The sequence below is a fragment of the Podarcis erhardii genome (assembly GCF_964252035.2).
Source record: "Podarcis erhardii genome assembly, chromosome: 5".
NCBI classification, from domain to species: domain Eukaryota; kingdom Metazoa; phylum Chordata; class Lepidosauria; order Squamata; family Lacertidae; genus Podarcis; species Podarcis erhardii.
Window position 1 is genome coordinate 69,671,102 of NC_138509.1, and position 9,836 is coordinate 69,680,937.

A 9,836-nucleotide genomic window follows, 5' to 3' on the forward strand; every position below is an offset into this window, starting at 1 on the left:
ATAAAAATTAGAGGCTACTTTGCTGGAGATGGGAATAAGCTTCCTGTCTTGGCCAAGATTCTGCTCCAGAGAACCGGTTTCTAATGACTGAGGCTACATGTGGCTATGCTACTGCAGAATGAATAATGGTCACCTTGCTTGCCTGTACAGTTGCTGTACTACTAGTAACTACTCATTACTTTATAAAGCACTCTGAGATATATGGAGTACGAAAAGTGCTGCACAGTGCCAAGTTCAATAGCCGAATGGATAGGCTCTTTAAATATCCGTAAAAGGAATGGGGAGTTAGCTCTGTCATTCTGCCCTTGATTCAAGCCGCTCTGGAGGCCGCAATGGAGATGAATACATTCCATTCAAAATACTTAAGGAATGGTTATTTTAAATGCATGTCCTTTTTCTCTCCCAAGTCTCTTACGTTTGGAGTAAAGGAATAGCTCTCTAAAAATTAAGGTATATTGATAGAATTTTAAGTAAGGAAACTATTCTCATTATTCTTCACCTCTTGAGAGAAAAATAGAGTCTGCATTTTATCTTAAATTCATGAAACACACAAAGCCAAATTTCGCTATACAGTGGTACCTCGCAAGACGAATGCCTCGTAAGACGAAAAACTCTCAGAACGAAAGAGTTTTTCGTTTTTTGAGTTGCTTCGCAAGACGGATTTCCCTATGGGCTTGCTTCGCAAGACGAAAACGTCTTGCAAGTTTGTTTCCTTTGTCTTGCAAGTTTGTTTCCTTTTTCTTAAAACCGTGCATTCACTTTGAGGAGCAACTCATAGCACGCGGTGTGGTAGCCTTTTTTGAGGTTTTTGAAGACTTTGCTGATTTTTGAAGCTTTTCCAAAGTCCATGCTTCGCAAGACGAAAAAATCGCAAGACGAAAAAACTCGCAGAACGAATTAATTTCGTCTTGCGAGGCACCACTGTATCTGACTTTTTTCCGGTGAACAAAGAAGGAATGCTGACAGGCAAATTCTGTACAGGTCTACTCTGAAGTGAGCCACATGTGCTCAATGGAAACTGCTCCCAGGTAATAGTTTTATAATTATAATGAATGATCAATAAAGTCAGCAATATCAGTAGTTTAAAGCTGCAAATGCCATTTTTGTTAGCCAACCAAACAGGAAAGATAAATCTGTGGGTTCTTTTACTTTCTAATCCAAAAATGCTGCCTTTATGAATAAAAATATTTCTTTCAGCTATGAATACCCAAGGAAGCTCACAAAACATAGAAGTAAAATAAAATCATATGATTGCATCAACATTTTAAAGCACTATTTAAAAACAAACTAGTGGCCACACTGAATAGCAGAAGCAAGAAAAACTGGTCTTTAATGCCAATTCCTATAGAGATGGTTCTCTTCTTTACCATTATAGGAAATTCTATTGTGTGTGTTTTAAAGTTCATTCACACCTAGACCACAAACTAATAACTTCAGTGACTGCTTATAATATCCTTTCTTCTGTCTGTTATCACTTTTGAAGTAAGGGAGAGGGTGACACTGTGTTCTAAACCACTCAGCCTCTTGGGCTTGCTGATTGGAAGGTCGGCAGTTTGAATCCCCGTGACAGGGTGAGATCCCGTTGCTCTGTCCAGCTCCTGCCAACCTAGCAGTTCAAAAGCATACCAGCATGAGTAGATAAATAGGAACTGCTTCAGGGGGAAGGTAAACGGTGTTTCTGTGTGCTCATGGTTTCCTGTTGTTCCAGAAGAGATTTAGGCATGCTGGCCACATGACTCGGAAAGCTGTCTGTGGACAAACTCCGGCTCCCTTGGCCTGAAGCAAGATGAGCACCGCACCCCATAGTGAAGTTTGAGTGAACTTAACCATCCAGGCGTCTTTTACCTTTTACCTTTACCACCTTTGAAGTTGTTGGTTTGTGATCCAGGATGGGAATGAACAGAATTAAAATATGAGGAGGGATGTCACACTTTTCCAAACATTCCATGAGCACAAGAATATCAGCTTGCTAGATGGAATGACCCTCCTGCCCACTCTCTGCCCACTGTTTGGGGGGGGGGTCCTCCTGACTGCGCCCCCCCCCCCAAGCCAAGGAAAGGAAAGTGGAGAAATGATGTGTTATGCTAGTAGAAGAAGTCCTTGTGTGGACTTCTGCTAGCAAGACTAGTTAGGAAAATTCAGTCTCTTGCTATATATATATATATATATGCAGGTTTTGGTGTCCTCGGGTGTCTTCCCGTGTAAAAGTTGGGGTGTCTAGGCGACGTTTCGACGAGGTCTCACTCGTCATCTTCAGGCTGGTGCTTTCGGCTTCTTGTTACTGGAACAGAGCAGGATCTCAGTGTTTGAGTTCCTGTAAATACTGTAGAGGGGGTGTGGTGTATAGCCTCCAATGTTCTGGGCAGAGAGGAAGTTCCCAGGCTAGTGTGCCTTTTCTTCTTTTGTTCCTTAATTACTTGAGAGATATCTTGAGTGATTTCTTGAGTGATATCCTGAGTACCACTTAGGTGGGTCATTAGGTGTGGATTAGTTGTTAAAGTCTTTGTGTCTTGACCTCTTGAACTTTGTGAAGAGTTTTCCTGAGAAGATGGCTGTACTGTACTTAGTTGTGCTCTGGCTTGGCTTCGTGTATAGGGGCGAGCTGTGGTTTTGTGGCTTGTGTCAGCCAGATCTGTGTAGGGATTGCAGGGGGGTGCAGCATCCGGAGGTGCCACCATGGATTGGCTACTGGATGGTGTCTGTAATTCATCTGTGGAGAGGGTCTGGGTTTGGGTCTGGTGTGGTTGATTGGTGTTGGCGTTCTGTGTGCCTCTGGATCTGGTGTCAGTTTTTGTGGGGAGGGCTAATTTCCAGATGTCTGGCAAGCGGGATGTGTCGTCACGCTTGTTCATGTTGTGAGGGTGTTTCTCTATCTCGATGGCTTCCATGATTATTCTCTTGTGGTGATGTTCCGTGTTAAAGAGCAATTTGGAATCTGCAAAATTAATTTCGTGTCCTGTTTCTTTCATGTGTTGGAAAAGAGAGGAAGTTTTTTCTTCTTTTTTGACGGCATTCTTGTGTTCTGCGATACGTGCATTTATTCGTCTGTTTGTTTGTCCAATGTACGTGGCTGGGCAGACTTTGCAGGGTATTTCATAGATCCCTTGGTTTTCCAACTGGATTTTATCCTTGGGGTTTCTGAGGATATTGGCTATTTTTTGGTTGGTGCAAAAGGCTGTTTTGATATTGTGTTTATGGAGGATTTTGCTAATTTTATCTGTAGTGCCCTTGATATAAGGGAGGAGGGCCATGCCATTGTTTTCTTCTGTGTCTTGGTTTTTGGGGGGTGTTTCCTTTTGGATTAGCTTCGTAATCCTGTTTTGCTGGTATCCATTGGCAATTAACACGTTTGAGAGATTCTGTAACTCAGTTGTCAAGTGGTCTTTGTCAGCCAGGCGTTTGGTTCTGGAGATGAGAGTCTTGGCTACGGAGTTTATTTGTGCAGGGTGGTGGTGTGATTGTGCATGTAAGTAGCGGTTGGTGTGTGTTTTTTTTCCGGTAGATAGTGTGTCCTAGGGAGCCATCAGGTTTTTTGTAGATTAGGACGTCAAGGAAGGGAAGTTGGTTGTTGGCTTCTATTTCCATAGTGAATTGTATTTTGGGGTGTAAGTTGTTGAGATGTGTGAGGAAGCTATCCAGTTTTTCTTTCCCGTGTGGCCAAATTACAAAGGTGTCGTCAACATATCTGAGCCAAAGTTTGGGTTTGTGTTCTGACTTGTCTAAAGCATTGGTTTCAAAGTGTTCCATGTACAGGTTTGCGATGACCGGTGAGAGGGGTGATCCCATAGGTGCCAACCGACCAACACCCGAGGACACCAACCGACCAACACCCGAGGACACCAAAACCTGCATTCCTGTACCCGTGAAAATCTACGAAAGCATATATATATATATATATATATGCTTTCGTAGATTTTCACGGGTACAGGAATGCAGGTTTTGGTGTCCTCGGGTGTTGGTCGGTTGGTGTCCTCGGGTGTTGGTCGGTTGGCACCTATGGGATCACCCCTCTCACCGGTCATCGCAAACCTGTACATGGAACACTTTGAAACCAATGCTTTAGACAAGTCAGAACACAAACCCAAACTTTGGCTCAGATATGTTGACGACACCTTTGTAATTTGGCCACACGGGAAAGAAAAACTGGATAGCTTCCAGTTTTTATATATATATATATATATATATATATATATATATATATATATATATAGAGGTAGGGGGAGATGCTGTTTTTAAAGATTATATGTGTGTGTGTGTGTGTGTGTGTATATATATATATATATATATATATATATATATATACACACACACACACACACACACACACACACACACATATAATCTTTAAAAACAGCATCTCCCCCTACCTCTGGATACCATATTGTCTTACACTGAACATAACCAAAATATTTCATAATCTGAACCAAAGAGAGAGGGGGGGCACTGCACATTCTCTGTTATTCCATGAAAATCTTTTAATAAAAATTATTTACAAAGAAAAACAGCATGCAAATTTAAACAATGTTGGGTTATGCAGCACTTCTTCTGAATATATGTAGAGTTGTACCTTGGAAGTTGAACGGAATCCGTTCCGGAAGTCCGTTCAACTTCTAAAAGTCCGTTCAACTTCTAAAAGTTTCGGAAACCAAAGCACGGCTTCGGATTGGCTCCTGCAGCCAACCAGAAGCCGCGGAAGCCCCCTCAGACATTTGGGTTCCAAAGAACATTCGGAGCACTCATGTCTGGGTTTGTGGCATTCAGGAGCGAAAACTTCCGAGTGCCAAGGCATTCGGGAGCCAAGGTACAACTGTATAACCATTCATGACTAAACATATTGGGGAAACCCCAGTAGGCTTAGAAGATTCATCCAGACTCCACTATTTGTGTAGTTAAAGTTGGTAAATGATACTTTTTTTGCTCTTGTCATCATTAGGACCATTCCCTTGCCTCAGTGCTTTTTTTGTGGTGCACTGGATCTGTGCTTTTTTACTTTGCAGTCCACCAATGCAAATTTTAATCTGATGGTAGCTTTTTGGGTATCACATTTAAAGCCATCCAAATTCAAGACTATATGCCTTAATTCTTCTGTATCTGACTTTCACCCAGGCCCCATGGAAAAGCAAATAATCTGTGTCTGAGTTTCCCCCTCTTTTGATGGAAAGCATGTCCTAGGAAAGAGAAATGACAGGAGAGGGTGATGCCCATGACTCTTTTCCGAAATGTCAGATGTGCCCATTACTACTGTAACCTGTAGTCAAATTAGATTGTATATTTCCATTATTCTTTCCCTGTTGCTTGTTTTAGTGTATTTGAGTAGAAAGTTCAAAATGCATAATTATGATGGGAGATGGGGGGGAAATATGTACTAAAGTGCTGAACAGCAATAACAAAGTGGAAATGTGCCAATTTAGCAAATATCATAAAAGCTACAAAGACATTTAGCTTAAAATTCAATTTGCTAATTTTCAAGTGACCAATTTATTGCAAAAATAATGTTAACATACGGCTGTACCTGGTATTTAAAAAATAAAGGGACACTTACAGACACGCGAGCCTCTTCACCGCCACATCCACAATGCATTTGCTTTCTTCTGTGTTTCAGAAGTTCAAATGAAACATGTTTAATATGAAATGCATTTATTCTGTGACCCTCTAGACACCTGGTATCCTTTGCTGAGTTATAAGGCTATCTTCAGATGATCTGCATAAACTTAGTGCAGTGTGGGATTATTCGACTTCCATTCTGAATCTTTAATAAGGAAATGAACAGCTTTCTTCTCTATGATACAGCAATGAATGTATCAGCAGGGAACCACTGTAAATGTCTTTAAAACCTATGGTCCTAAATAGCTGAAATGGAATTATGCAGATGCTAGAAGGGTAGGAGGTGCAAATTTGTCTCAGTGCACAAAATTAATATTGGGTCTTTTAGGGAACAGCAGTCGTTTTGTTGCCTAAAGCCAAAACTAATTTTTAAAAAACAAATTGACTTCCCTGATGTCATTACTACAGTCCTTTTGAACGCTGTGAACTGTATACCTTATAAGCACAGAGATCACAGAAATACGCACACACCTAGTAATAATTCAAAACTCATATATTATTTCTGTAAGGCACAGGCATTTTGAAGTCAATGATCCCAAGCTTTTGCTCACATGCCGTGGTTACATATATTTACAAATTATTGCTTCTGTGTTACATGGTGTAACAATCCCTATGAAAAATGAATTAAGACTCATGGGATAAAGAAAACCTTTTCCTTTCTTTTTTTCCCTTATGTTTTAGGAGGGTTCTAGCAGGGTTGTGTGTTTTTCATCCAGTTTTGTTACCTGAGGTGAAGGATAAGATGGCACTACCTGGTTCAAAAAGTTTGAGAAATACCGCTGAAAGTGCCCCAAATTTAGGCCCATTGCAGGCCTACTAATTTAGAGCAAATGAAGCATTTGCAATGTGACTTTTAGACAAGATGGTTGACCTACTTGTGCCTTGACCTTAGCACAGCTGGAAAAGTGAAGAAAGAGCAAGACCAGATGCTGCCCCTAAGGTTTTCTCAGTAAAGAAATAGAAACACCAGGAAATACAGCTCCTAAGTGATCATTAGAACATGCTGTCTGCAAAGAAAGATGCGAGCACATCTTAAACAGAGGTGAAATTGCTTCCCCCTCCCTTGCTCTTGCAACAGCCTTGAAACAGAGGCAGTCTTTTTTTTTTTCTTGTGCATGTACCTTGCCCAGAAAAATGGTTCTGTAGCCTTACTATCGCCATCTTTTTTTATTTCTCTGTATAGCTATAAAGGAAATCCTAGAAATACAGATACAGAGCCCTGCTGTAAAGGAATGCTGCTGGCTCTGCATAATTTACTGTTAGAAGTATTGGACATATGGAATGTTTGTGTGTCAGCTGAACCCCCACCCCCCTAAAAAGGATCAAGATATTTGGGGGAACTGACCAGCCCGAGTGCCTAAACACTTATAATAAGTGTCATGGAGTGGAGGGGTGCGATTTTCACTTGATAGAAAGGCAGGATACAAATCAATTACACCCAATCCAAACCCTGTTCAGCAATGGAGCTGCTGCTACTGCTCTTCCTAAGCCTGATGGAGGAAAAACAACCTTTTTTTTAAAAAAAAATAATAAATATTTATTCAGATTTTTTAAATACAAGTGAAAAAACAATAAACAATATAACATATATCATGACATATTTTCATAGCTTCTTTGGACTCCCTCACGTCTCCCGCTCCCACTTTCATCACCATAAGTTTTTGCCAGCAATTTATCATCTTGTTTACATTCTTGTATTCCACAATTTTTTTTTAAAAAAAAAACCTAACACTTCTCCAAAAAGTTATTTTCTTCAATCTCGCTTATCTTCCTAATTCCATCTAATTTAGTGGTGCCGAAATATTTATGATCTAGCATCCTTCTTAACATTCAACCAAATTACAATATTTTTGTAAATAAATCTTAAATTTCTTCCAATCTTCTTCAACCTTCTCCTCTCCCAGGTCTCGGATTCTGCCAGTCATCTCAGCCAATTCCATATAGTCTATCAGTTGCATCTGCCATTCTTCCAGTGTGGGTAGATCTTGGGTTTTCCAATACTTGGCGACGAGTATCCTTGCTGCCGTTGTTGCATACAGGAAAAAAGTTCTGTCCTTCTTTGTCACCCTCTGGCCGACAATACCCAGAAGGAAGGCCTCTGGTTTCTTGGGGAAGGTATACTTAAATACCTTTTTCAACTCATTATATATCATTTCCCAGAAAGCCTTCACTCTAGGGCACGTCCACCAGAGGTGAAAGAATGTTCCTTCATTTCCTTTACATTTCCAGCATTTGTTATCAGACAAATGGTATATTTTGGCAAGTTTAACTGGGGTCATGTACCATCTATATATCATTTTCATTACATTTTCCTTCAAAGCATTACATGCAGTGAAGTTCAACACAATGGTCCACAACCTTTCCCAGTCCTCAAACATGATGTTATACCCAATATCCTGTGCCCACTTTATCATAGCCGATTTAACCATTTCATCTTGTGTGTTCCATTTTAACAGCAAGTTATACATTCTTGAAAGTACCTTAGTCCTAGGTTCTAACAGTTCTGTTTCCAATTTCGATTTCTCCACCTGGAACCCTAACTTTTTGTCATTTTTAAAAACTTCTTTAATCTGAGCGTAATGTAACCAGTCTCGCACTTTATCTTTTATTTTCTCCAAACTCTGCAATTTCCAATTGTCTCCATCTTTTTCTAATATTTCCCAATATTTTGGCCATTTGGCCTCCATATTGGGTCTTTTCCAGGCTGAAAAACAACCTTTTAAAATAGCAGTCCATGCTGCATTTCTAGGCCACGTGACGGAGCTAACAGCCTTAGGATCCAGCCTAAGTCCCCCCGCCCCCCAATCTGATCATACCCCACTACACCACCACTTTGTGGGGACCTATATCACCATTGGTTTAGCCAGCTGAACTCCAGCTGGACTTGGATGGGCAAGTTGGATATGCCAGCACATCTTTGACTAAGGTTGGGGAGTTAATGACAGCTGAGCCTGTCTGAGCTAGAGATCTGCCACATCCTACGTTGTTCATCCCAGTGGATCTTGCCACAGGACTCTCCCATTAGTCAGCCATGCTTTAGTTCAATTGGAAGCTAACTTGTTCCATCCATAGCCAGGGCTTTTTCGGCTGTGGCTCCGATCTGGTGGAACGCTCTGTCACAAGAGACTAGGGCCCTGCAGCACTTGACATCTTTCCGCAGGGCCTGCAAGACAGAGCTGTTCCACCAGGCCTTTGGCCAAGGCACAGTCTGACCCTTTGATAATTCTTCACAGAACTCTAGCCCAATGGTTGCCATCAATTTGATTTGAACTGATTTTATAATGAATTGATTTTAGAATGCTGTATTATTTTACTGTTGTTAGCCGCTCTGAGTCCAGCTTCGGATGGGGAGGGTGGGATATAAAATAATTATTATTATTATTATTATTATTATTATTATTATTATTATTATTATTATTATTTTCAAGGGAACTAAAGAGTGACTAGCTTTCCGGACACAACCCAGTGAATTCACTTTCAGAAAACTCATGGAATCCTGGAAAGATTTTTATAAATTAAATCTCAGTCTCATCCTTGTAATGAGGTTAGAATGTGGACATGTTTTTACAATGACGATTGTTGTGCAGAATATCTCATTCAATGTGTGTTTCATCCCCTCCCCCCCCAGAAAGAAGGAAGGCATTTGTTCGAAGTCCAACTAATGTTTCATAAAAAAGTGCTCAAAGTTGAAGATGATGGAAGTTGGCCATTAGCTGTTCAGATGTATGCCACCAGATCTTCCTCCTTGAACTCTGGGGCATGATATCCCATGGGTATAATATAGACTTGGATTTCAATCCCAACTATAGATGTATCCCACTGTGCTTAATGGTACCAAATGTTTTCATTTTCATAGATGCCAAGTCCTCATTGCACCAACCCAACCCACTGCAACCTTGGAATGTTATATGTTCTATAGCCTGTCCTTTTCTGTTTAGTTTTCTGACCCACATTTTTAATTGCCAATATGCTTTTTGATATCCTAATTGCTGAACACGCTGTGAACTGATTAAAATTTTTATGCCAAATTAGTAAGTATCTTTGTTGACGGCTGATCACATAACAAAGTGAATGTCTTTCCTTCCACCAATGGGAGTAAAGAACAAACTCTGGCGCATTTAAAATGTTCATTATATGGCTATCAGAGCATTCCCTCTGTCCTAAATTCTTCAAACAAATTGTTGGAAACAAAGCAGTTTAACAAAGCAGTTTCCCATTTACTCAACTTCAGA

At 40.5% G+C, this 9,836-nt stretch overlaps 1 long non-coding RNA gene across 1 annotated transcript; it reads left to right on the forward strand.

Annotated features, from left to right (window-relative positions):
• Nucleotides 1–925: 925 nt before the first annotated feature.
• Nucleotides 926–9,570, forward strand: LOC309341837. Its single transcript, XR_014156580.1, has 3 exons — nt 926–1,028; nt 6,497–6,646; nt 9,033–9,570. It is a non-coding gene; the product is annotated as an uncharacterized lncRNA (long non-coding RNA).
• Nucleotides 9,571–9,836: the final 266 nt, after the last annotated feature.